Raw genomic sequence first — 27,608 nt, 5'->3', positions numbered from 1 at the left:
TAGGGTACCTTACCTATTAGGTCTTTTATGGGTCCCTTACCATACACCTATTATGTTAATGGAGGAATCTATTTATATGGTAGAAGAAGGAGAGGGAGAATCAATATCTTAAGCGTAGGGAACTTTTTCTCATATTCCAAAATTTCTAATCGTCTCTAAGTCCAATAGCGGCTAGTGCCAGTTTTCTTATTAATAGACTAAGATTCTACTGGGTTTGGAAAGCAACTCTCACTCTGTTGGAGCGGTTGACCTTCTTTTTTCTGAAGCTGAATTCAGGGCAGGTTTAATGATTGCCCAATTTGAGGACCCTTTCCCAGCTATTTGGCCTTAATGCTCCTAGCTGGCCTAGTTGATGAATAAACCTACTATTTAAGCCTGAAAAATCCTCTTCGTCCTTAGGCATTCGCCCTAACAGACTTATTTAATAAAGAATATAATTCAGGTATGGAATGACAGACGAATTATGGTATGGTAGCTTTTGTCTTGCTATCCTGCCTTTCTTCTCTATGAGAAAAGGAAGTTACAAGCCGAAACTATAAAGCAAAACTACATTTGTAGAATGATAATGTGAAAAATAAGACCAAGGATGGATGCTAAAAGCAAGAATACCCGCAACAACATATTAGGCGCTCTTTCTACTAGTTCTAATTGTTGTTTTAGTTCACTTCATCGTTTGAGGAGTCGTGCCACTCTACGATTATAGTCAGCTATTAGTGCAAAAAATTCTCTTCTTTCCTTCTCTATTAGTCGATCATTGGCGCCCTGATAAGTTAGTCTTTCTATTTTTTCCTCTAGGAAGTCTATTTTCTTCTTATACCGGTCTGCTAGCACGACTCTTTCTTTTTGGTTATCTTGTAGGAGCCTTTTGATTTCCCGTTGAGCTTAAGCTACGACTTCACCAGCTGGTACTTCTTCTTCTACCATTGACCATGTCTTCATCTGCAAGGTTGTATTCTGTTCACCTAGACCATCCATCATCTTATAGGTCGTATCTCAGGAACCCCCTAACTCTTGATCTCGGACCTGTGCTTTCTAGGTCTTTTGACCACTAATATTTTTGCTTACATTCCTTGGGATTTGCTTATAGCGATGGAGAGTCATATATTTAGGTGTAGCATGCTAACATTCCGTCTTTCCCTATCTATGGGATCTCTAACACTCGAACAGAGTCTAGTCCTTACTTAAGGATATCGGTAGCGTACACCTACAGGAGATGCCCGCCCTTTGCATTAGTTTGTAAGGAACCTCGGGTCTCGTAGGGGAGGGAGCGTGCTTAGCTTTTTGCTAACAAATGAATTCCTCTCAAATGAGGAAAAGGCCTTTTCACGAGAATGGAATCCAAGATACGAACTAAGATATCTCGTTCAAAATGATGCTATTCAATAGTGCCTTCCTTAGAAGGAATATCCACAGGGGCGTCGCGAGCAGCACACAGGTTGAATCCACTTCTGACCTTTTGATCTTTCCTGGGGAGAGCAGTAAAGCCCATAGAAAGTTTTTTTATCAATTCCATTCTCTAACTAAGAAAAACAGTCTACTCATGTACTCTAGCTTTGCTAATGAGATAAGGTAGTTGGCTTACTTTCTTGTTAGAGGACAGGTACTGAACTAATTGGTCTTCTTTGAGAGAAGAAGATGCCATTCATTTGATGAGAAATAAAAAGGAATATCAAAAATTCAAGTGGCTGAAGCTGAAGCAGCTACTTTCGAAGTAACAGAAAGAAAAGCAATGATCGGAGTGGGAGAGTCAGAGTCGAAAAGAGGATTCCTCACTTCTTTCTCTCATTCAAAACCATGCATGAGACTTTCATCTCACACGGATCCTAAGTGATAAAAGAAAGAAGAACCCATTTTCTTTCTTTTTTGATTACCTTCCTCGCGTATGTATAAGACTGAATCCATTCAATTTCTAAAAAGGATTACTAATCCTTAACTTTTCAAGGAATCCTTCATCGGTGGTTGTGAATGACTTATTTTTGCAATCTTTTTTACCTTGGTTTCGTAGGAGCAAGTCAGAGAGATTGAGAAATAGGACCATCTGATTTAATTTATTCTCAATAGCCACGAGATGATCATCTTAGGGTGATCCATTTGTCGACGGATTCTCTTATTACACTCGTGGTCTCTAAAGGATGAGAACCAACTATGTAGTATCTACATCGAGAATTCAAGTATTGTATACGTCATTAGTCCAGTCCTTTGTAGGAACTACCCGTAATAACGAACTTCCAAAATAGATCTATTTATCATAAAGACATTTGTCGTTCTTGACCCTGCTTCACTTAATTGTTATTTGAACAAGTAAAAGTTCTATCTTAGTCTGTGTGGGGATAGCATTTCTCTTCTGCATGTCCATGGAGTTTTGAAAAATCCAAACATCTCAGAGATAGATAGAGAGTTAGGTAGTCAGGCTTGTAGCAAGTTCTTACAGGACGTAGCTAAACCTTCTGAGGGACATCCTTCTATGTCAAAGATAGGTTACCCCACAATGCCAGTAGTTGATAACCCTTGTACGGATGAGAAGCCCGAGGCTTGGATAACAGATTTGAATTCCTGTATGAGATTAGCAGTTGATCTCTACGATAAGTGAGACATATCCTTGAAGATCATGCATAGATTGACTACAGAATGAGCATTTCAAAAATCATGTTTAACTAAGAGGGGAAACTAGTTGAGAACAATAAAAAAACTGGTGCCCCTACTAAGAGGACATTGCATCAATGGTTAGCTAGGTTGTTATAATCGTGATGGAGATTTAACCTACCCACTTACTCCGGTAGGGCCATCTTCTAGGGTTTAATCTATAGCTACTGAGGATCCTATCTATAGCGCGCCACCCAATTAAGGCTACCAGCAGCGGTCTGCCCTTGACTCCCATTATCCATTCGGCATGGCTACAGCCAGACTGGTTATTCTTGAACGTAGGGTAATTCATTTCAAATAGATCAAGGTCGAAATCATAAAGGAGATCTGGTGAAAACTGCAAGTCACTTGCATTTCTTTATTGATGTGATGGTTTCTTGTTTATCGGGAATAAGGTGCGGTAGAACTCATAATGACCTGCCACCATAGAAAGTTCCCGGTCCCTAGGGTCGATTGTCTGTCTAGTAAGTGAGTACTGAGACTGTCTCTCCCACCAGTCAAGTCAGGGGGTCATGGTCAAAATCAATGAGATCTATAAAGTGAGACACGCTACTAAATAAACAAGGTACGGTTGAAGGTTTTTCACTCCTTTGCTTTGACTCATCGAGTAAAATCTTCTTTTTCTATTCTATTTTCTCTTGACCTAGGGGCTACCACTAATTTATATCATACTCAGGACCAATAGATGAGACGAATGCACCCCGTGATGTGATTCAGATAAACTTCTGATCTTAGTCCAATATTATTTTCACTAACTGAGTCTGGAAACTCAGCGCTTAAACCGATGTCTCCATATCCGTATCGAAGACCTTCTTTCATCTACCTTTTCCTGGGACTCCCTCTTAGGCCGATCTGGTTCACTCGTGCTTTCCTCAATAGTTTAAACAAACAATCTTAAAAGGGTGGGTCATAATTTCAGTCTACCAGCTTATACCTACCGACTGAGCTTTTATTTAGGGAGCTCTGACTTATCCTTTTCATTCTAGTGCGGGTTTGAGCTTATCTTATTTCATTATTGTCTTTATCAAATCAACTCTCGTGGCACTAGCTGTAATATCAAGACACTCAAATAAGAAAAGGTGGAAGGGCACTTCCCTCTTGAATTGCATTTACGGGGCTTCTTGCCTTGGCATCTGTCTTGTCCATCTGAATGATGGGACTCCAAACAGAATGGTTTGAAAACCTCTGCCTAAGGTCAATTTCTATTGTTTTGGTTTGACTTGAATGCACGTGACTCACTCGACCGAAAGAGTGCTTGAACGTCACTCAGATTCTCGTCTTCATAGGCAGGCTAACGAGGAGGTTAGCCCTTTCTATGGGGTGGGACTTCAATAGGGATTCGATTCCTCCTCTCCCGAGTACCTAAACGTGCTATATAACCTCTCATGTAGGTTAAATTCTGCTACTGACCCTATTAGGCCAACGGAATTTGATCCATAAAACATGAATGAAAGGGCCCAATCTAATAATTGGACAAATCCTTAATCTCATCAAGCTTAATATCATAAAGGAAAGGTTTTTTATCGGAACAACTTCAGTAATAGCAAGCCTATCTGTAATGGCCTACTCGTTACTCAAGAAAAGCAGTATGCAACCGCATAGAGGAAGTGAAGCCAAAAATCATATCTTTTTATCTTGAAAGATTCGGAAAAAAGAACATGTTATACCCATTTCTTTGATTGCTTTCATTTTTGTTTGGCCTAGACCTTACAATGCCGAGACACCTCTATAAGAAGAATACAAATGCAAGCTATGGCTATTCTACCTATTTTTACTTCTCATTTTTCCATTCAAAACAAGAGAAGCAAAGTAACGAAATTTACTTTGACCCTGCTTCTTTTCTTCTTTTGGACAGTGCGATGACAGTGTTTACTTTTCATGTACTGTTTGGCCCGATCAGGCTTATTCTTCTTAATAAGGTCGAGATGCTATCGATGCTTGCCCTAATGGGAGACCTAATGCTTTAAGTTTTCTTGCTCATCTTTATGATCTCTTTCAGCACCATCGGAGCTCCCATGTCATCATAAATCCAATCTGTGGCCGCTTTTCTCCAGCAACCAAAGAGGCTTCTCTCTCGTAGCACCGAGAAGTACAAAAGCCGCTCATCAGGAGATTTTTTTGCTGATATGTCCCAGGTTATTGACATAGAACCTGTGGAAGGGATCAAGAATGTCCCCCAATCCCCAACTAGCTCAACTTCTTAGTTTGACATATCTTGAAAAGAGAAAACTTTGATTGGTCGGATGATGAAGAATAAAGAAGGCATGGAGGAGACCAAGTCTAACCGAAGCACCTATGGACTCAGAGAAGAAAGGTCCATGGCCTAGGGTCACTATCAGCAAAGAGTAGTGCCTCAGTTTAGGTAAGCCCTGGCAGCCTTATTCACCGGAACCTTTCATTACGGGTTCCTCAAGCACTTTTTCTCTAATCGATCGATTGACTCAAAGGCAAAACTGACATTCAAGGATTGAAGATGTATCCGATCCCAGGGGCACCTTATTTTTCAGATTTCATCTAAAAGTAAGTGAGAGAGCCTTTCACATACAACATACCTAAGAATAGAACTCTATAGGTCTCCGTGATAGTTTTTGGTCTATAATCAAAAAAGAAGCTTAGTAGCAGTCACTTGGAGAGATCATTTCATTCGTTCCCCCTTTTGTTCTGACAATACATAACCTCACATGTCACAATCATTCCTCTTAATAAAGGGTATTCCTAACCTTCTCTCCCTTTTTGTCTGAGTATATATTCTAGTCTAGCTGGAACTTGAAGAGAGAATGGATGTCGCATATCAGCTGTCTTGCTCTTGATGTCGCTTCGGATTTCATTTGGCATGTAAAACAAAATGTCGTCATGATATTGGCCTTGATAAAAATGACATAATTGGCATTGACTGTTGTATAATCAAGACGCGACCTCTGCTGCAATGAATAATGACCTGACGTCACTTCTCATTTTGATTTTTGTTGTCGTCTGATGTATTTCTACCTCAACTCATTTGGTGAAAGAATCCACTGCTACCAAGATAGACTGGTGGCCATTGTAGGACTTGGGAGAAATGATGATGTCGATCCTTAATGTTTAAAATGGCCATGGCGCAGTTAAATTGCGAAGATCTATTTCTAGGGTGTGTCTGAGGTTCCGTTCCCGTGCTCATGGCAGCCTCTTTTGACTTAATTTTTGCAATTTTTATCGAGAGTCGGCCAAGAGTACCCTTGCAATATTTTTGGCCATCATTAGGCCAGTGGGGATAAAAATCTCATTCGTGCATCTCTTCCATCACCTTGCTTACCTCTTATTTATCCGTACAATGGAAGCTTGCCTCTTCTTTGGTTGAAGGATATTTTGTAGATCATTCTGCCTTCTTCCTCACTGATCTACAAGCAAGAGGTTGGTTACTCTAACTACCTGATCTCTCTTTCTCCGAAAGCATTTCCTTAGAGTATGAAAATGGCTGATGCCAGATTGGCGAGGGAATCCTCCTCTGATTCTTTTTCCTTTCTCGGCTTTTCTTGTAGGTCTGAATTTGGTTATTGACTCTGTTCTGTCTGTAGTAAGACATTATTTTGCTGCCTTCCCTGTCTGTCTGTGTATGAGGACTGACCGTTCTGTAGATAGGTTTTCGAGAGCAGGTATAGTGTTCAGCAATGAAGCTACTAGGCTGGAAGGTTATAAGCCCCCTATGTCGTTATTTTTCCTTTGTTTATAGGTCAAAGCAGGAAGGAATCACACGTTCAAAGCTCTAGTTGAAGTATGAAGCAGTAATGACTATCTCAAGCCTCTCCAGGGATATTATTCATTCATTGCTACTTCTTTAATACAAAGGGAAGGGATGCTTGGTCTCATTCGTGTACCACTGTCCAATCGGGGAGTGGGGAGTCCAGTATGTCTGCCCGATGGTCGGATGTGAAGGAGTGAGTAATGAGCCATTTTTTGTTTGGAGTGGGTGCCCCGTTGTCTATGGGTAATGAAACGGATTCTCTGTATAGCTCTGCATTTCTTTTCCTTTTTTGTCTTGTAGTTTAGGAGTGAATGCAAATAAGATAAGAAAGAGACTAAACTCTAATGTCGGAATCTCGTATGCGTAGTTCGAATCTCTTTCTTCCCAAAAAGGTAATACCTTCTTTCTCTATTTCAATCTGACAAGTTCAAACTTCTTAGGCAGTCTAGGAGTTTGAGTTTGCGGTTCATGGGAACCATGTCAGTCTTTTGTGGACGTAGTTCAGAAGTCACTCTACCGACATCCAGAGCTTCCACTAAGGCAGGAAAAATCCTTATCTATTGCTGCGGATTCTCGAATCAAAGAGGCATAGAGTCATTAGATACTGGTGCCTTATCCTACCTTGGTCTTGTTAAAGGCCAATCGCATTCAGCAATAACATAACAATGTGCTAAAAACCCGTGATTTTATTTATCAACTCAATGGTAAAGTCATCCCATTACTGAACCAAAGCCTCAAAAAATGGTCATTCAACAAATATTTGATTGAACTGGAAAGATGCAAAATAGGAACCGCTAATGGTGTAACCTCATCCCATAGTGGTTTGCCATTTATTCATGAACTGGCACTGGCTTTCTTTTATCTAGTTCAAATGATTCCTACCGACTCTTCTTTCACACTTTACAGGAAATTCCATAACCCCCAAGAATAAAGGATACTCAATCAAGATCTCTTGTAATTTCATAACGGCACCCGAAGCTCATTTGGCTTTCAGAGGCATAACAGGGAAGAGTGGACCAGCTAAACTCACTGCAAAGAAAGCAGTTGCAGCTGGGGATCTTTTTTTTTTGCTGGATGTAGTGTTTGTGCACCAACAGGAGTCGGGCCATGGTTGTTTCAGTACATTCAGTTCCAAGTCAATTAAGTTCTCATAGTTCATAGCGAGGAAAGCACTTGTCTGACAAGGATTAATTCATGATCAATCTGGCAAGGGGTTATGGGTCAGAGTAGATTCCATTGCTTTAAGGCAAGAATAGCTGAATGGTTAGGGGGCTAGTCTTTAAGTAGCTGGCTTCCATGTAGCTACAGCTGCAGAGGATAGTATATCACAACTCAAACCTTCTATTATTATTAGGTTAAATAAACATACCTAGGTTTTTGAAATCACTCTACTTATAGAGAACCTAAGAACTACCAATCAGCCTTTAGGCAGGCAGCAAAAATGGTTAATTTCTTCTTCCTTTACAATGACTTCTTCCTTTCCTCTTCACCATACAAAATTCTAGCTAAACCTCGAATCATAGATACCTTAAGTAAGCAGATTACTTTGAAGATGGGACATTTACATAAACTCTGAAGTTTGAGCTTACATCAGTAAACTCCCAAGCCTGCCAATACGTCAAGGCAGTTAGAAAAAGGCTATAGTACTAGTGTGGTTGTTTAGACTCTCTCTTACTCTGACAGCTATGGTATGGAATCACACTTGGAATGCAAAGAATTCTTTCTCAAAAGAGTAGGTTACACTGAAGACCAAGCCAATCTCTATTATCTATTAACCTAAAATATGTTTAATCAATATACGCTCAATCAGTGCAGCACAGCAATGGACTGAATTGATCGTACTACATAGACTACATAGAAAGAAAAATGCTTGCTTGGTCGCACACTTAAATATATGTGGATGTGGATGAAAGTGACGACGACTTGATCAGTAAATCATTCTTAACTCTTTCCTTGTGATACAATCTTGAATCCTCAAAAATCTCAAATAATGAGTCCAAACTAATCAATCGACTTGAAAGTGGCCAGCTGTCAAAAGTGAGGACCCCCTGTCCTGTACCATATACTTAACACTAGAGAGTCAAAAATTTCTGATGACCGACCTACTCCGGGGATCCAGTATCCTTCAAGGCAGATATAAAACACAGATAAGGTGAGTTGGGAGGGGGTTTCTTAAGGTAATCTAAAAAAGGGATCTGAAATTAAAATAATGAACTTCTTCAATCTAAGATCACTTCCTTTCTTTAAATCCACTAGTGGAGATAGATACAAAGGCGGATGCTTAAGTGAGTGTGCTAGTGTGCAAGACCAATAAGGCTTATCAGTTAGACTTCCTTTGAGCACACAAGAAGCTGTCCAGAGTTAGGCTTAGCCGTACCCCGAAGAGTAGTCAGAGTCAATCAAATTATTGAGGAGTGAAAAAACCCGGACAAAGATGGATTGTGCCATGAATCAATCCTCTTCGTGAACAACTGACACTATTTGCAGTAGAGAATGGGCACTCAAAACCTGAATAGGGATTTTACTTGTCATCTTTAAAGGCAGCTAAGAGCGTATCTGGTCTTCACGCAAAAAGCAATGGGCTTATCTCATATGTCCGATTATGGTATCTATCTGATTGACGCAATTGGAAGATATTGATTATGACCAGCCTTTCTTATCAGTGGTATCCAACCTCTTAGCTTTCTAGATTCATAGAAGGTACCAAAATCAATTCGGGAACGGAGCTACCCGATTCATGAACAGGGAACCATAAACTATGGATTCTCCAATCCCTTTACTTTCACTTCTCGCAATGAAGGTTAATGAGTTAACCCACTAGACTAGAGGGAATTGGCCAGTCGTGCCCTTACATTAGCAGTGAGCTTTAGTCGACCAGAGAGGCTACTCGGGCATAAGTAAAGGAATGAGAGCCACTATCTCCCAACTTCTTTCTTTGAAACTTATTTCGGCTTAAAGCAGGGCAGCAAACAGGGAAGAAAGAGTCAAAATCAAGATCGTGCACTGTCAGTTCTGCTAAAAGGAAAGGGATTCAAGCGTTTATAAGGCTTCTAGGCCCCACACTCGAGATAGGACTTCTCCAAAATCTATAGTTACCGAGGGAAGACAAGTCAACTAAAGAAGAAACTGCTTTGACATCACAAAGAAAGAGGGGAACTTGACTGCCCTGATAGAAAGAGTTTAAAGAAGCAAGAGAAAGAAAGACAGTAATAGCCTAAAAGGGTGTCCACAGTCTCAAACTCAAATAGTTTCACCACTATACTGGAAATAAACCCTCCGAAATGAGATCTTATAGTGACAATATCGACCTTGGGCTTTCGTAGACCAGGATAGGTCAAGTAGGGCAGGGTTGATGGACCTTGCCCCGCGACCCGCTTGGCTGCTTTCCATAATATAAATGTGTTTAGAAAATGAGAGGACTGAGATTCATTTTGCATGAGATAAACAAAATTTGGGATGATGTTGTTAGCAATTAAGAAGGTGACTAAGAAAGGTAATGCAGTTAAGCCATCAAGCTGGGAGTTTGAGGGTTCCAGACGAGAGATTCGCTTCATCGCAGCTTATTATAGAGATATAATCAAGTATTCTTGTCAATACTAGTTATCAGAAGGCATCTTAAATGAAAGGTGTTGCAGATTGACTAAAGTCCCATATATGCCTTCGTGTCGACATGATTCTCGGTATCCTGCTTTTAAATTAAAGAGGTGATTCGACAGACGATCAGTTATCAGTCTAGTTCAACACCTTGTTTTCAACTGAACTAGTAGACATGAGCCTTTTTCAAAAGAGTGAGATCCGTCTCAGAAGGAATGACTCTTGGTTGGTATGTGGCAAGTCACTTGATTCCGCTATTCCCCTTAGAAATAATGAGTGTGGCACTTTCATTATCCTTCGTGTCCTCCTCTGGAGAAATATTTTCGAACACTGTTGTGTATACCAACAGCTTATCAAGCTGTGGATTTAGACCTTGGTCAATCAGTTTCCTACCCTTACTAATGGGCAAGATGTCTGATCATTCATGTCCTCTTGTGTTGGATTCTGCTATTCAGTCTTTCATTTTCAGAGAGCTCAAGTCTCGAACAAGCCCCTACTGCTCTTCTACCTACCTGCTTTTTGGGCTTTCCATATAGAACCTCATTTATAAATGGTCCTTTCCCTAGGAGATAATGTGTTATTCAAATAGGCTAAACTTGCTTCCTTAAATGGTGGCATCACTGTGATTTTATTCTCGATTGTCATAGATGAAGTCAGGGCAGTTATAGTGAAGGATATACTAGTTTATCGAAGAATCGTTAGAGCCAGCTTGGTTTGGAATAATAAAATAAAAGATGAACAACCGCGCTGGTCGTACCTATTTTAAACTAGTTAAATAATGGAAAACCTTGTTTGTTAAGTCGGGTCTACTGCTCTAGTCTGTTGTCTTGCCTTATCCTTATCCTTTTATTGTGTTTGCCATCAGGCATTGTTCAGGAAATGAGCAAGGTCAAATGGTCCCTCATGCAAGCCTGCTGCAGAATGCCAAAAAATTGATCCTGCTAATAAGGTTATGAGTGAGTCGGGTTCCCCTTCTCCAAGAGCTGCTGATTGCTAAGAATGATCCCCAGCCCTCTTGTGCACAACCTGGAACACCAAACTCTCAGGACATATCAGACATAGTCCAACTGGGTAACCCAGATGACAAATTTACAATTAAATAAAGCATGTATGAGTCACTATCAAGGAAATTGATTGTTCCCACCGAGCTCGAACGATGTCGCATTATCTATGAGAGGTGCAGACGGGGAGTTTTTCCAAGACTAATAATCTGGTTAAGCATAAGAATTCCCTGATTGCGGTCAGCACTTTATCCAGAGAGCTTTCACTCTGGCCTAGCCTCATCGAGGCAAAAGGTTGTGCTCTTATCGAGAGTCCCCCGGTCACCGAAGGAATTGTCTATCCTTTATAAGCCTTTTAGCAATGTGAATTCATAGATTGTGAGCTACCAATTCACACCCGAGCGTGAATTTCGATCTATCTTTACCCTGGCCTATAAATCTTCATAGGGGACTCTCTATCCTTTATTTCTAATTGTTCTTGTAGAGTAGACATAACCTAGCCTTAATCCTTACCCTCTCTTTCAAAAAAGCCTCCGAGGTGACGAACTGTGACCACTCTCTCACTAACAGGAGTGAGAAGTCTTTTTATTCCAGGCTTCATCAATGGGTCAGTCTCGATGCGTCTTTGGAGGTACCTGATTAGCGTAGGCTATCTCCCTCATGAGTATTAAGCGGCTACTTTTACTTGACCATCCTCCAGGAGAAGTCACCGAAGGCGAAGACCATCGGCTATAGCAAAAGCCTCTCTACCTACCCCGTAGAAGATAAGATGGATGCGGTCAGCACCGATAGCTTTGGCGCATTGATTCTCTGTGCTAGCAGGTTCCCCGATCTTTATTCTTTATAAGTATTGAGGTTACGTCTACGGGACTAGGTTAGGAAATGTCTATTGTAGAGTAGAGTGCCTCCATGGGGTTTGACATCGAGGATGTCGCTCTTAATCCTAGGCTATGGCCGGGGAAGATTCAAGAACAGAATCTGAGAGATTCATATCAGAGGATGCAAAATGATCTTTTTGTTCTAAGGCTTAGAGTCCTTTGTGACTACTTTCTTTATTATTGTCGAGGAAATAAAGTCATGCAAAAATAGTGAACCTCTCGGTACTTCTTCCCTCACCCAGTAGCGAGATCTTTCGTCGGTTGAAATAATATGGATTTGTTACACATGTATAGAAGTCCAAGAAAGAGATGTCACGTATAGAAAGAAGTTAGGCTCTCGAGTGTGACTCTAGCAAAGGTACTCAAATGCTATGTTGTCACTCCGACTTTACCCTTGTGTTAGGAAACTGTCTTTCTACTTATAAAGGGAAAGATTAATTGACTGTGTTCCCCACGGGCTAAAATGGGGAAACTCGTTATGGCAGGGTGTTGTTTGTTCCATACTTTCTTACTTGATTTGAAGATGGCATAGAGTGCCTGCCTCAAATGCAACCTTCAGGTCTCTAAGAAAAGAGGACAGACTCCTCGATTCTCGGGGGATACACATTACAGATTGGTTGCGTCTATGCTTCTAATCGTAAAATTTGGCTTTGGTTAGTCTTGCAAGATGAAGTGAGTGTACCGGCCTAAGCCACTTTCCTTTCTCCCTGCCGAGGGCAAGAACCTTGTTTGAATAAGGATAATAGTGTGACTCTAACCTTCTTTATTCCCCCCTTTATTAAATTCTCCTGAACAGTCACTTTCCTTCTCCGTGGGTGGTTAAAGGTATAATCCTTTAGTTGAGTTTTAAATAGGATCACAGTCGTCCTTACTTTAAACTAATCAGTTTCCCTCACCCCAAATGTATTAGATTCTTGCAAATAGAGAGCTTTTAGACGGCCAACTCTCCTTGTCCACCCACCGGGATTCATGTCTCTCACTATGGTGGGAACCGGGTGGAAAGGTCGATGTTTTGCTCGTCACCCAGGGGAACAACGGAGCTAGACGACCTCCTGTACTGAACTTCTATCGGGGTCACACTTAGGAACTAAATCTAGAATGACTTTTTGTCCTATCAAAATGTTAAAGTTGCGGAGAGGACGCGGCAAGTGCCGACATAGCGTTGGATGTTCTACACTACTTGAGTCATGCTCAAAAGACTCCTTATTTATATATGTGACCTCACTCACGAAACCTTATTTCATTTCGATGTGAACGAAATAAATCATCTCAATCCTAAAAGGGAAAGGAAGATCATTCTCCGCATGACTTTCCTCGGTAACCTCGCATAGCCCGATTAAAGGAGAGGATCGAAAGCAAGTGAGCAACAAGTGGATTGGGAGTGCCTCCATTCATGGCTTCCTCCTTCGATTTTTACTTTTCTTTGTCTACCTAAACCAGGAATCCCATGAAATAAAAGATAAAGGCTATCAAGATGGAAAAGCCTCACTACAGCTAATGAGTGCTTTTAGCAGGGTTGTCACGGATGTGGATTGAATCGCTTTCAGCTTAACTGATTGATTAGTTTGTTGGTCAATTTACTGAGAGAGAAATCGTTCTGAAATAGATAATGACTTTGACGATTTATGTACAGGGCATACAATCATCGTTCAGAAAAAAGCCCTTCCTCACAGCCTAACCCTTAGGCAACTGCATGAGGAATGCGAGCTCTGAACTCACCTTTAGATATAAAAGCTCAGTTATAGAATTAGTATATAAAAAAGTCGATTAGCACACATCAGCGGCCATTCTACTTTATTGATCTAAACTAATGTTGATCTTGACTTGCGAATGAACCAGTTTAGCATATAATGAGTCAGAGCATGAAGACACCAACCAGCGGTCTGATTAATTTGACACGAAAACTTTGTGACACACAAAGATCGTCAAAGAAGAAAGTCAATCTAGTACGGTACCTCTATCAGTGGATCTACAATGTATGCCCAAACACTCCCATTTCTTTCTTGGTTAACAAAAACTACACAACTCACTCACATTCTTCACTACTCCTATAGGCTTGACGGAGTTCATCTTTCTAGAGGGAATTTGATTATCTCAATGAATCATGCCTCAACTAGATAAATTGACTTCTTTCACACAATTCTTTTGGTCATTCCTTTTCCTCATTCTTCAACAATTCTACCTCCTTCTGTTGCAATAGAAACCAAGTACCCCTATTCAGTTAGCATTCTTTGCTTTCCTTGGTCACATAGACTTGACCTGCTCATGGTAAAGAGAGAGAGAAGGAAACTTGGTTCGACTAAAAATTGATCTTCATCCCTCAAAAAACTCCCATGTTGATGTCAATACAGATAACATATCCTTTCAGTCGATTTTCAAACTATTTATTCGCTACCACATCAATAATTGCCTCACATTCGGATACTCTTAGAGATATTCACTAAACAGTCTATTCCCTTAGAATTGTGGCTTGGCCGTGGTATACCACTCAACCCGTACCTGAAAGGGTCCTTGGAAGAATGGTTACGAAGGCAGACAAATCTTCAAATATTTCCAGACGAAGCTCGTCTTGGAAATGTTTGAGATTTCTTTGAGGCTCCAGTTGTGAACCGTTCCTGGAAGAGTGAAACAACTGATCCACAGTTGGTTCATATTGATGATTGGTTGGCTTAAAAGGGTCTTCTCCACAAATAGAACATGTGTGTTGGTGTTTTCGGGACAGAATTCCTTGTGGAGGCATCGGGGCTAGACCAGCCTCGAGCTTCCATAGAAGTGGTTTCTTTTTATTTTGCAAGGGATCACTACCCTGTGGCCATCAGACATAAGGGTGGAACTCTTTATTAGTAAGACTAGGGCTAGGGAGACTCATTCTATTCTCTCTGAGGTCAGGTAGGTGAAGCGTCTAACTTAGGTAGGGGGATGCGTCGAATCGCTAAAAGGCCTTGGTGATTCTCTAATTTGGTAATATGAAGATATAAAACCTTCTGATCCCAAGGAATGTGCGTCTGATGGTATCATATATAAAATAAAGCTTTCTTTTAGGAGTGATCTTTCCCTCTCATCATCAGAAAAGAAAGATTTTGATTCATCTTTGCTTGAGTAAATACAGAGCCGGATCAAATAGTCTAATGAGAAAGCGTCTGTTCACGTCAGGCAATGGTTTGGTTTTGTTAATCTAATTGACGTCCAGATTTAGTGAGTGTTCAGTGTACTTTAGTAATAGTATGATGGATCTAGTGAGCGTACTGTCTTAGCTTGTCCACTCAAGTCATTGCAAAAAAATGGTTTTTGAAAAGTGCTATAAACCGTTCAACATTTTTCAGTGCGGGTTTTACCTTTACTTGGTATACTCTTTCTCATGTCGTACAACCGTAGCAAAGTCATAAATAAGAAAATGTTTTCTAGCTATTTATGGATGGGTTCAGAAGACTTGAGTAGTAGGTTTCGACTCGGTCAGCAATCTTGATGAAGATTGACTGATGACAAGAAATGACGTAAGTGAGAGAATCATTCAGTGATATTCAAAGTTTCCATTTTCAATTGAGAAAGTGGCAGTCCCAATGAGTTCTCCTATAGTGCCTCGAAATGAGGCCAGAGAGTAGGTAACCTGAGATCTCCTAAGATTGAATGGAACTATCTTTGATTGAGACGGAAAAGAGAGATATAGAAAGTGTTCCGTGATTTCATTATTTTCAGTCTTCACCTTAACTCGATCACCTTTCGACTCCCATGTCTTTTCGTTGGCCAACAACCAACTAAAGTTCTCTGTACTTCATCACTACTCGTACAGGCTTAACAGAGTTAAGCTGTATTTAGGGAATCATTTTGTCTCAATCAATCAAGAATGCCTCAACTAGATAAATTCACTTATTTCACACAATTCTTCTAGTCATGCCTTTTCTATTTAATTATTGTTCTTTTTAGGTTTTTCAATATAGATGAACAACTTTATTTTCTTTATGTAAAGAATTTGGCCTTTCAACAGGTCATTTTATGCTTGAAATTGTTTGTGATTTTCTTTCTAATAATGCGCGCGGGTTTTCTCCTTTGGCACAACTTAAATCATATCCTTCTTTCTCCTTGTGGGATTCTTCCCTCGGAACTAAACCTTTTGGAGTTCTATCTGAAATAGTTGGACCCAGAATGGGTGGAATATGTACATCAAGTGCTAAAAATTACCCCAATACATTCAGCCACATATGAAGTAATGGTCCGAGACTTCCTAAACACGGAGATGTGTTTTGTAAATCACGACCAGATTTCCTCTCTCTATCAACTCATTTTTATGGTCGAGAGGATCCCCAATTATTCATTTATCCCCAAGACCTAGATTCCATACTAAAAGTGCACCTTGAACCCCTCGAATTCAATCACCCGGCTCTATGCCAGGTCTTGGAAAGTTTGTCTTTCGAAAGAGAGACATTCCCATTCTATTATAAGGTAAAAAGGACCCAGGCAGAGCATTTCCAGGGCTTTTTAAAACAAAAGCAACATGCCCAATTAGAAACGGAACATCTCCGAGAGTTAAAAGAGTTATGGGAATCCCTGTCGAGAAGCAACGCTTTTCTAAGCGAAGAAAATGCCTCTCTAAGAGAAAAACTTTTTATTCTTGACAAGAAAGCCCCATAACATTATTTATGCATTCATTCAAGTTCTGATTCGTAGTGATTTAGTTCTGATTCGTAGTGATTTAGTTCTAATTTGTAGTGATTTAGTTTTGATACATAATCAATCCTATCAAATATTTCAATTTTTCCTTTGAATTACTCATATATATCCTATGAATTTCATTTTGCATCGAAAACTATTCTAGGAGAAGTTTGAATCTATTCCATTCGGATATTGATTGGTCTTGGTTTGACATGGTTTACATGTTACTGGTTCCCAGAAGAGTTAATATTTCCATTAGCTAAACCCTTTCTTACCCTGCCTTTGGATTCATATTTTGTTCATACACAATCAACGGAGGCCTTCCCGACATATGTTGCAACGTCTCCAATAGCATGCTCTTACTTCGTCTTTACCTTAATAAGTCATCAAATTTGGTGCTTTTTGATCCCCAGTTGCTATGAGGAATAAAGGATGAAATACAATCGATTCCTCTATTTAAGTGGTTCTCGCTTCTCCTTATTCCTGTTCCTAACTCCTCCCAGGGTAGTTCCCAATGTTTGGCACTTTCCATACTTCATGGGTGAAATATCAACAAATTCGCTCATGATCAAGTTACAAGCCAATATCTATGACCATATTATGTTAACTGTTATTATTTCGTTCATTTTATCGGCATGCTCCCAGGTACCTGTGATTGTGATCCATTTGCCAGAACCAAGGGATCTTTCTATAGAAACCTCTACGAACTCTCATCGTTTTTTGATGGTTTTTTTGCTTCTCACAGCTGCTCTTTCCACACCTCTGGATATTTGGTGCCAAATTGTCGCCCCTTTTCTTATTTCTTTGATAATAGAGTTAGCTATCTTTGTGGCATCGATTGTACAAGTTCGTGAATAGGGATGGACGAGTGGAATGAGGGAAAGCAGCTCGATCAACAAAAAAGAAGCATTTTTTCGCACAGCTTGCTCATAGTGAAGGTCCCACTTGTATATCGTATTTGGCCGAAGAAGCATCGGACAGGTTGGAGTTCTTACCTTCTTGGGACTCCATGGACCAAGATCTTCTTTTATTATATGGTCAATACCGATCTACTTTAGTAGATCATATGGATGTAGAAAAAGCAACTAATTTGGATGAAATAGAAACATCTCTTTTCCATTTCTATTTACCCAGTTCATATCTTTGTTTCGTGTGTTCCTGGGAGGAATTCGATATCAGAATACCACCTAAATAACTATGGCCAGAGAGTCAAATAGGTCGGGAAGAAAGAGTCTAAGTTTGAGTCGGACGACATACATCTTGGTTGGTTCAACCACCACTATAATCTTTCTTCTAAAAAAATGATTCTTATATTTATATTTTGAAAATAGCTGCAAGACCAAAACCGAAAGCCCTTCTTTTATTGTTGTTCATCCCAGATACATGGCTTACATACCCGGGTCAACATTCTTGGAAAACAATATAATCGAGGGTTCGGAGGAGAATTGGCCATTCAATCTTGTGAACTAATCGAGACAAAAATTGGAAAAAGATATACGAACGTAGAGGAATAACCAATCGATGAAAAAACATGAAACCATTCTGTTTTAATAGAGGTACGAGAAACGGTTGGGGGCAATGAAGTAGGTGAAGTTGTTGGATTTTGTGAGCTGTTCCAACCACTGCTAGAAGTGATTCCAAGAGTCGAACGAGAATGAATACCACACAGAAGAGTCAATACCAGGCTACCTAATGGAATGTTTAACCGATGCATTTCGGATCAACCGAATTGGTACAGAAGTTGTAACATGGGAAAACCACAGAAAACACGACTTATTTGAATAACCCGGTGAACTACCAATTGTAGAAGTAGGATTTTTGGCAAGAAATAAGCACTTAAATAATACAATTCAAGTGTACCATCTCCTTTCTCATTTCGAGAAAAAGGTGCCGGAGGAAAAGAAAACAACGGAGGGATCCGAATTGAACCTAAATGGGAATGATATGAAAAGTCTTTTTCAAAACCTAGCATTAAGGGAATTACAACGATATACGGGAGGAATAGAGAAAAACTCATGATTGGTATGGAGGGGAAGATCTGTTTATGATATAGTTCAAGAAAGAGTCATCTCATTTCCTTACTTCTTTCTAATTCATTCACTTTAAGACTGGTTCTGAACGCCACATAACATCATCTTTAACCAACCTCCACCGTAATTTTTGTACAACCACTAAAGAATTGCTTATACACTAAAGAGCTGCTTATATACGTTTACTAAAAGACTGACTTTCATTCATTATCATTAGTCCAGCGTGAAACTAAGAAAGAGAGATGTGCCTCAGGCGGCATGTAAGAAAACTGTGCATGCTAAGAGAAGAGGACAGATGTTCACAATTACTACCACAAGAAAGCCGCCCCCTATCTTCTAAAGGGGTCCCTCACTTCGTTCGTACCTTCTTAGCTTAAGCTTCCAACTGAACAACATGGCTTTGCCGCCCCGCCACTAGCAAAAGCTAAGCACTTGAAAAGCGTGCTAAGAAAGGTTCCTTCTGTCGCCCTTTCTGTACAACAGACCACCAGTAGTGGAAGAGAGGGTTACTGTACATACAAGAGTCTTCCAGTTCTTATGGAAGCTCTTTCTTACCAGTCAATCAAGTAGTACAAGAACAATATCTTATCTTATAGCCCGGTGTGGTGGGTCTCCTTTGAAATATTTATTGTAGATAGAAGAAAGTATTAAATAGATAAGGAGTAGATGAGTGAGTGAGTCCTCACCTGAGCGATTTCGATCACCTAGCAGGCCTTTTATTTGGTAGGTAACATCGCCAAAGTGTATCATCAGATTTAACTACGAAGGAAGGAACTCAAAGTGAAAGGGCACTGTCTTGTGTAAGGCAACGATAATTGGCCCTCTATCATCTTCTATCTGGTAGACTTGGTAAAAGGGCCCCAACTTATTTCCAGAATTAGAGTTCGACTGCGGCTTCCCCCTTTTTGGGGGGGATCAAGTTCCTTGCCAACTGCCACATATCAACCCCGATCTCTTTTTATTTGTTTTGGATATTACCAAACCTAGCCTAGACTCTGTAAATCATACTAAAGCAGACACCCAAATATGGAAAATCCTCCAACAGGGTGGGTTAGGTTAGTCAATCCGGCCCGAGATGCGTTCGTTGACAAAATCGCCATAGGAATTCCTACTTTTCAATAGAGCGGAGGCAAACTGATCAACGAGAAAGAGGTCCTACTCACTACAAATAAATACACCACAATATTGAACTGCACTCATGCCTCTCCTGCATCAAGTTGACCAACCCCCTGCATAGTGATTCTATCAATCATGTACGTAGGTAGGACCCTCCATTCTGATTGGTATATTATGAAAAAAGAAAGCCATTTGGACAAGGTGCACTGCGCTTTCCCTTGACCAGATTTTAGCCTTTTTAAGTCAAGTAATGGTGAACCACCGAAGACTGGAGCTTCATAACATATTGACAAAGGCCCCCAAACTGAGGGTTCGGTCAGTAGAAGGGACGACTTTGTCTCCCCGAAAGAAAAATAACCCCGCTCCCTAGCCGACTGATCCCGTTGATCATATAACTGGAAGGGAACTTGTCACATTAGAGGTGAATGATCAGAGGTTTCCTCTAATCACCACAATGAGGCTGGTCCCTCTTTTAGTAGACTCAGCTATGAATATTCATTCAGAAATAAATGTCGGGCTCTTTCTTTCACGCTAACCCCATTTTCAACATGCTAAAACTTTATGTTTCGTCGAGCCTCGAGCTTGTGGTCCTCCTTTGAGTGTGGGTTCAATTGAATGAATCTGTCAAGTTAAGGAAAATATATGTAGCAGCAAGGATGGTGCATCGCCTATTTATTGTTCTCACTCAGGAGCCAAAATGAACACGCCTGCTACCTACTATATTGGACCTTCGACCAGGCATTCTACCTTTACCGAATTGGAACTAACACCACTGCACTACGCTCGAACAGTTGAGCGGCCACCAGCCAGCAACTTTCATGCACAGATATAGATTCATTCCTCATACCTGGTCCAGCCTCACAACCCTTCACGGGTTGGTAAGAAGTCAGTCTTGTTTGGTAAGATAGAAATTGGACAAAAAAAAGAGAGTGCTCCACCGGAACAACGGCCAACAAAGATCGTAATTACATAGATAACTGCTCCTCCCCTTCTCCTTAAGGCTTTAAGGCAAACCGTATGGAGGCTAGAAAGAAAGATGGCCTCACCTTCTCTGGTGTCAGTGAGAGCAATTTGAGTATCCCCTGTTGACCTTCTTTTGTAGATAGAATCTTCAATGAGTGGAAAGAAGCAACCTTACTAAGAAAGGTGCTTGTTGAGTAAGGCCGGCTTTCGAGCCCAAGCCCCTTGTATAGGTTGAGTGCTTGAGCACATATTTATCATATCGATCAAGGGTTTCCTTGAGTTTGAAATAAGGGGGAATAAGCAAGGGCGTAGAAGCTGCGCGAAAGCCCTTGCGCCTTAGCGCATCCCTTTTCTTATAGAAGTGCTAACACGCGACCTTACATTTTCTTTTTCTTTCTCTGCAGTACGAGCCTTATACAGAGCCGCGCTCCTTTAATATGATGAGAAGAAGGAGGGGCGGCCTTTTTTCCGTACAAATCCTTATTTACTACTACATCTTTTTTTGGGTGTATAGCTCAGTTGGTAGAGCATTGGGCTTTTAACCTAATGGTCGCAGGTTCAAGTCGTGCTATACCAAAACCTACCTTACACTCTACTATGAATAAGGATGCATAGTAGCCTTCAAAGATAACTCTTTGGCCTTTCGACTTGCTTTGGCGACTTCGCCCTTTAAGTAACAAGAGGGTGAGCCGCTCCAAGAGAAAAGCGACAGAGAATCCCAAAATTGCCCACGCTCATCCAAACCAGCCTTAAAAAGTGATCGAAAAGCGAAGCCCTTTCTTCCAATCCATTATTCTAAAGATAGTAAGTGTGACCTGTGTGGTTTCTGAGCAACAGCTTTCAATCGTTCCCAATACTTAGATTGAGTAAAATATAAGCGCGACTAAACTCTGAATTCTTCCCCTCCCATCCCTTGAAGCATCGATATAAAAATCAAATATCTTGTTGATAATTGGTAAAGACCCACAGTCGTTCGACAAGCAGTTAATGCCCTAAGAGAAATTGGCGATAAATCTATTTGCATATCCTTAGTCCAAAATCTCTTAGAAAACTTGATGGTTCCGTTCTCAAATATTATCGATTTTGCTACCGAGATTGTTACCCCAAGTTTTTCCAGCATACTACTATACTACTCAGCCACTCTCTATTTTTAAGTAAGGGTTCCCATCTCTAAAAAAAAGAATATCTTAATAGTTAGCGATACCAGGTAGAGTTGCTTTTCCTTACTCTAGAGGAGATTGGTATTGGTAGAGTCGTATTCAACCTCATCTTTTTTCCCTTTGGCTGGTAATCACATCGGCCATAAGGTGGTCTATCACCTCAGTTGGGGAGAAAAGCTTTTTCATTCTTATTTTTCATCATAAGCTAATTTCTTTTCCCTCTAGTAGCAACATGCAATGCTTTCAAGAGTAAGTTTTTGGAAGAAAGATGGTCGTGTGCGAGTCGGCTAGGAAAACAAAAGCTTAACACATCTTTCTTTATCTTTTTCATATCTGAATGTCTTTGTCGAGTTGGTTGGCATCATTCGCTCCTTTCTGTGTTTTCATTGTCTGCCTCTACCCGAACAGATATGCACTAACCCATTTGAAATAAGGTAAAATCCTTCTTTCCAACCCTTGAGACTCCTTTCTTCGTACAAATGCTCGTAGGCGAAAGAGACCTTTCTTTGCTCCTATCGGCGGCATCAGCCAGTGTCCCCGTGTGTAAGGCCTTTTCCTGAAAGAGGTCGAATAGTTCCAGTCCCATTCATACTAATATTGGCTTCTGTGCTATATCTAGTGGCTGGTGAATCCTACCCAGTATAGGAATTGGATTTGATATTTCCTCGGTTTACGAAAAGGGTTTTAATGGCGATCGGACTCCTCTTCTCTGGAAGTCTAATGATATGGGGGACGTCGATTCCCTAGATTTTTTGGATTCCCTTTCCCCTCAACCAGCCACTCTTTTAGTTCCCAAAATATATATAATCCAGAATCCTTTCAAGTGCCTTATCATGAAAGTGACCAAGCAAGCAGATGATGATGGTTCAGCCTGTAAGCTAACAAGCAACCAAAATAAAGGAAGAGGAGACCCTTCTATTATAAGTTGAAAGCGAAGTCGATAGTCCTCGTATTGGTAATTATTATACGCTAAAAAATCTATATAAGATATAGAAGAAAAAATATAAGAAAATAAAATAAAGAAAGAAAAAAAAGAAGGCCCTATCCTTACAGTGGTTGAACACTCCTCTACAACTACCTTTTACCCAACATAATCATGAACGAAGACAGAGAATTATGTAGATAGGAGGACAAAATGAACCAACCCACTTGTCTTAATTGGAAAAAGAAAGAAAGAGAATGGTGGCTCCTTTCCAACCAGTCAAGTGATCCAAGGGCCACCTTTTGCCCAGGGGACATCATCGGAGAACAATGTAGGGTACAGGGTAAGAACCTTCCATTGGTTACACCCTTTAAGTGTGTCGGTTCTTCCATATTTTAGATATGGATATAGATCCATATATAGATCTATATCTTTCTATCGATAAATAGATCTATTGAGAAATGGATATTGATTTGGTTTCAAGATCTATGAACAAGAGAGATCCCTAAAAGCAAGAAGGGAGAAAGTTGACTTTGAGAAAGAAAGGCTTCTATTTAGATTAGTTTCTTAGTAAAAGATAAGGCAAGAAGCAAGGGCCGTTGCGCCTTAGTGCACCCCTTTTCTTGCTCGTTAACGTCCCCCACCCTTATTATTTATATTATAGTCATAAAGAAACTAAAGGAAATTTGACAACCTTACTAATAGAAAGGGGATGCGCTAAACCATGTGAAAAAAGCTCGAAGAGCTTCTCTTATATTATAGAAAGGTTTGTAGAAAGGGGATTCTTCAAATATCCCATGTTGTAGGGGCTTCAAAGAAAGCTTGTAGTTTAGGGGTGCGCAGGTTTGGAACCCTATAGAAGGGACTAGCGCGCAATGGCTTTCTTTGATAGAGGCTCGCTTCTTCAAGTTCAAGTTCCACTTGCTGCTTTTCATTTTGATAGGAGTAGGTGCTTGCAGCTCGCTCGCTGTCTACTAAATGAGCCTTCACTGCCTGCTCGGCCCCTATCTTTAATCTTAAGTAAAGTGAAGTCAAATCAATGAAGTGAACATTCCAACCTCTTTGTTTGAAGATTTGTTTCCCCTAATTCCAAAACACAACAATAGACTTGCCACTATAGTTATGGAAAAAGCTTCTCTTTGATAAGCGGTTATAGGGGAGTTTAGAAAGGATCTAATCGTAGATAGAGACTTCAACCTGTGTGGGGGTAGGGGAGGATGTATCCAAGTGGATCAAGGTAGTGTATTGTGAATACACCACACGCAAGTTCAATCCCCATCATTCACCCATCAATAAATGGACCATTTGTTTCAGAGACACAAGACAAACCTAGAAAGCATTTTTTCTGCAAGTCATCTCGAGGTATTCAAACACATCCAAGCAATTGGTATCCGATTGAAAGATAGAAAGCATAGATTCGCATCGCCTACTTTCTAAAAGAAAAAATGGAATGGCCGATCATGAATTCTATGATGTTTTTAAGACCTCACTAATCATCCAACCACTTTTTAGTTCATAATGAATGAACCCCCGGATGAAGAAAAAATATCCCCTCCCTTTTACTAAACCATGGAGAGCCCTGAGTAGTTTACCAGACAAATTGAGTTCTCGTGAAGATACCTTTCAACATCAGAAATTCTCTTCATCACAAGACTGATCGGATCTGTCGTAGACACCCGAGAGATCTTCACAAGGCAGGCTAAAATAAAAGACTAAAAGGTGTTGCAAGCGAGCAAAGAGTTATGCTTTCATTTCTTTGTTGAGATTGAAATCTTGGGAAAGGTTTAGGTATAATGCATGCAGGCTAAGTCAAGAAATGGACTTCCATACCTTTCATTCATAGTAGTTTTAATGACTAGTAGTTTCAAGCCTTAAGAAAGCGGTTTTTTTTCGTCACTCGCTTCCTTCGTCTTAAGTAAAGTTCAGTCGAATTTTTTGATTTGGAACTCATAGTAGAGCTGATGGCAGGATCAATTTTTTGTTTGAGGTTCAAGAGGAAGGAGAGGAACCACCGCCCAATGGTGCTTTTACGAAAGTATGGTCACCGGTGGCTAATATCTTCTCAAGACTATCGAGCCTAAAATCCACTTTCCATTGCTCTTTTTAGGTTGGCATAATATAGAAAGAGAGTGCCAAGAAAGAACACATACCTATCACTTTTGTAAGGTTTGGAACCCTTACTCAACATAGGGTCCAAAAACCCGACATACCCTTTTTTAGAGCGTATAAGGGGAAAAGAGCTCTTGCATCGCTAGCCGTTTTTTAGTATTTTCTTCCTGAGTTGTTGACCATCACCTGACCTCACATGGGAGGCCCCGCTCCGAGTGATTCTCCCTCAAAAAAGTCATGTGATGTTCCGAAAACAGAAACATATGATTTAGTAAATTAGAACCCATTATGGGGCAGGGAACAACTGTCAACTAGTTTCAAAAGTTCTTCCATTTAGTAATGGAAGTCATCCGTTATCACGTTTTAAGGGTATGGTAGAGAGGCTTGAGAAGGTGGACAATTCTTCAGTGAAGACCTAACGAGAGGCTGAATTCAAACACACCTAAAATCCATAAGAATCGTAGGAACATCTATGGAGCGTAGCAAGGAACCTTGGTTTCATCTATCATCACCTCACTCAATCCTATAGCAGAAACTTGAGTCGAAGTGCTGTAAGTGAAAAAATAAGAACTTTTTGTAACCAAAGCAAAAACCCCATGAATCCGAAATTGTTTTGGACCACGCCGCAAGATTGAGACTGTCACCTTCCTATTTTTTGGATAGGATAGAGAATGTGCATTCCCTAGGGGAACTATAGTCTAGTTCAGAGATGAGTTAATCATAGCTTTAGATCCATAGGATAGGAAAAATGGAGGAGAATAATAATAATAATTTTTCCATAAAGAGCTCACGAGACTCCCCATATGAAGAAATGAGCGACCTGTCAGATTTGAATTAGCATATAGAAAAGTGGAATCCGTTCTAAATTCCCCTAATTTCTTTCTCTCCTATCATGAGGAGTCACTTTTGTGATGCAGTTCGGCAAATCCCACCTACATCTATGGAGCCGGATCAGTAGGATGGTCTAAAATATTAGGTGGCCCGCGGGCATAGAAAAAAAAGAAAGACAATTAAAAAACAATTGTATGATCGATAGTAGTACATGGATAACTTGGAACTAATTATTGAAAACCATAAATGAGTTTTATATATTCGAAATCCTACTCCCAATACAAACTATGAAATCCACACTCTAAAAGGTTAGAGTAGACATCAGATAGATAAGATGGGTCTAGCATGTGGAAACTCTCTTTAATGGAACTTTATCCTTAGCTGGCCATGCCCGAAGTCCTTACGTTAACCACAAGGAGGGGGATGCCAAAATAAAATAAGGATTCAATCCATCCACAGGTTCCCCTATGGCTACCTTGTAAAGTTGTGAAAAAACAAAGAAAGAATGGCTATAAACATCATCGACCTTTCATTGATCTTTTGCGCCTCGGGCATTTACCAATCGATAAACCAAGAAATAAGTTGGCCGAGGTGGAGTGACTGAAAGATCTATGACGTCATCAAAATGCCTCCCTTATACAGGAACACATAGCCAAAGAAGAAGATGCTTTAAGATGATCCTCAGAGTTGTGCTCGCTATTCTAAAAAGGAAAGAAAGAGATTTTTTTGAGATTCTCAATTCTGCCTTTTTTCATCCCATGCTTTGCATTGGTCAACAACCAACTAAAATGCTCTATACTTCTTCACTACTCGTACAGGATTGACAGAGTTAAGCTGCATGAGGGAATCGTTTTGTCTCAATCAATCAATAATGCCTCAAATAGATAAATTCACTTATTTCACACTGGATCTAGCATAGATCGTCTCCAGCCCACTTGAACAATTTGAAATAACCCTATTGATTCCTATGAAAATAGGAAACTTATATTTCTCATTCACAAATCCATCTTTGTTTATGCTACTAACTCTCAGTTTGGTCCTACTTGTGGTTTATTTTGTTACTAAAAAGGGAGGAGGAAACTTAGCACCAAATGCTTGGCAATCCTTGGTAGAGCTTATTTATGATTTTGTGTTGAACCCGGTAAACGAACAAATAGGTGGTCTTTCCGAGAATGTTAAACAAAAGTTTTCCCCTCGAATCTCAGTCACTTTTACTTTTTCGTTATTTTGTAATCCCCAGGGTATGATACTTTATAGCTTCACAGTTACAAGTCATTTTCAAATTACTTTGGGTCTCTCAGTTTTTATTTTTATTGGCATTACTATAGTGAGATTTCAAAAAAAATGGGCTTTATTTTTTAAGCTTCTTATTACCAGCAGGAGTCCCACTGCCATTAGCACTTTTTTTAGTACTCCTTGAGCTAATCCCTTATTGTTTTTGAGCATTAAGCTCAGGAATATGTTTATTTGATAATATGATGGCCGGTCATAGTTCAGTAAAGATTTTAAGTGGGTTCGCTTGGACTATGCTATGTATGAATGATCTTTTATATTTCATAGGGGATCTTGGTCCTTTATTTATAGTTCTTGCATTAACTGGTCTGGAATTATGTTTAGCTATATCACAAGCTCATGTTTCTACGATCTTAATCTGTATTTACTTGAATGATGCTATAAATCTTCATCAAAGTGCTTATTTTTTTATAATTGAACAAAAGCGAGTCTAAATAGGTATACTTAGTCATGGAGCATTCCGAGTCTTTGCTTTAGGGATCGTTCCTGCGCATCTCCTTACTTTATAACAGTTATTGCTCCAGTTCTAGAAGGTATATAGCTCTTGCCTTAGCTTTTTCTTTGAAATCAAAGATTATTCCAATTTCCTACTGAGATAAGCAAATAGAGGGATAACTAGACGTATCTTGCTAGGCAAAAATAGGTTAGAATGGATAGCTTGCGGGTGGGATTGACGAGATAGATCACTATTACAGAA

The 27,608-nt window shown here is 40.1% G+C and overlaps 1 non-coding gene and 3 pseudogenes across 1 annotated transcript; 3 read left to right on the top strand and 1 right to left on the bottom strand.

Moving 5' to 3' along the window:
• The first annotated feature begins 16,579 nt into the window (after window positions 1-16,579).
• Window positions 16,580-17,420, top strand: LOC124899641 (annotated as a pseudogene).
• A 520-nt stretch (window positions 17,421-17,940) lies between these two features.
• Window positions 17,941-18,561, bottom strand: LOC124899368 (annotated as a pseudogene).
• A 2,539-nt stretch (window positions 18,562-21,100) lies between these two features.
• Window positions 21,101-21,173, top strand: TRNAK-UUU. Its single transcript has one exon. It is a non-coding gene; the product is annotated as a tRNA-Lys (tRNA).
• Window positions 21,174-26,543: 5,370 nt separating this feature from the next.
• LOC124899367 lies at window positions 26,544-27,345 on the top strand (annotated as a pseudogene).
• The last annotated feature ends 263 nt before the right edge of the window (window positions 27,346-27,608 follow it).

This window comes from Capsicum annuum, chromosome 6 (assembly GCF_002878395.1).
Source record: "Capsicum annuum cultivar UCD-10X-F1 chromosome 6, UCD10Xv1.1, whole genome shotgun sequence".
Lineage (NCBI taxonomy): Eukaryota > Viridiplantae > Streptophyta > Magnoliopsida > Solanales > Solanaceae > Capsicum > Capsicum annuum.
The sequence above is the reverse complement of the archived record's forward strand: the minus strand, read 5'-3'. Positions and strand labels throughout refer to the sequence as shown.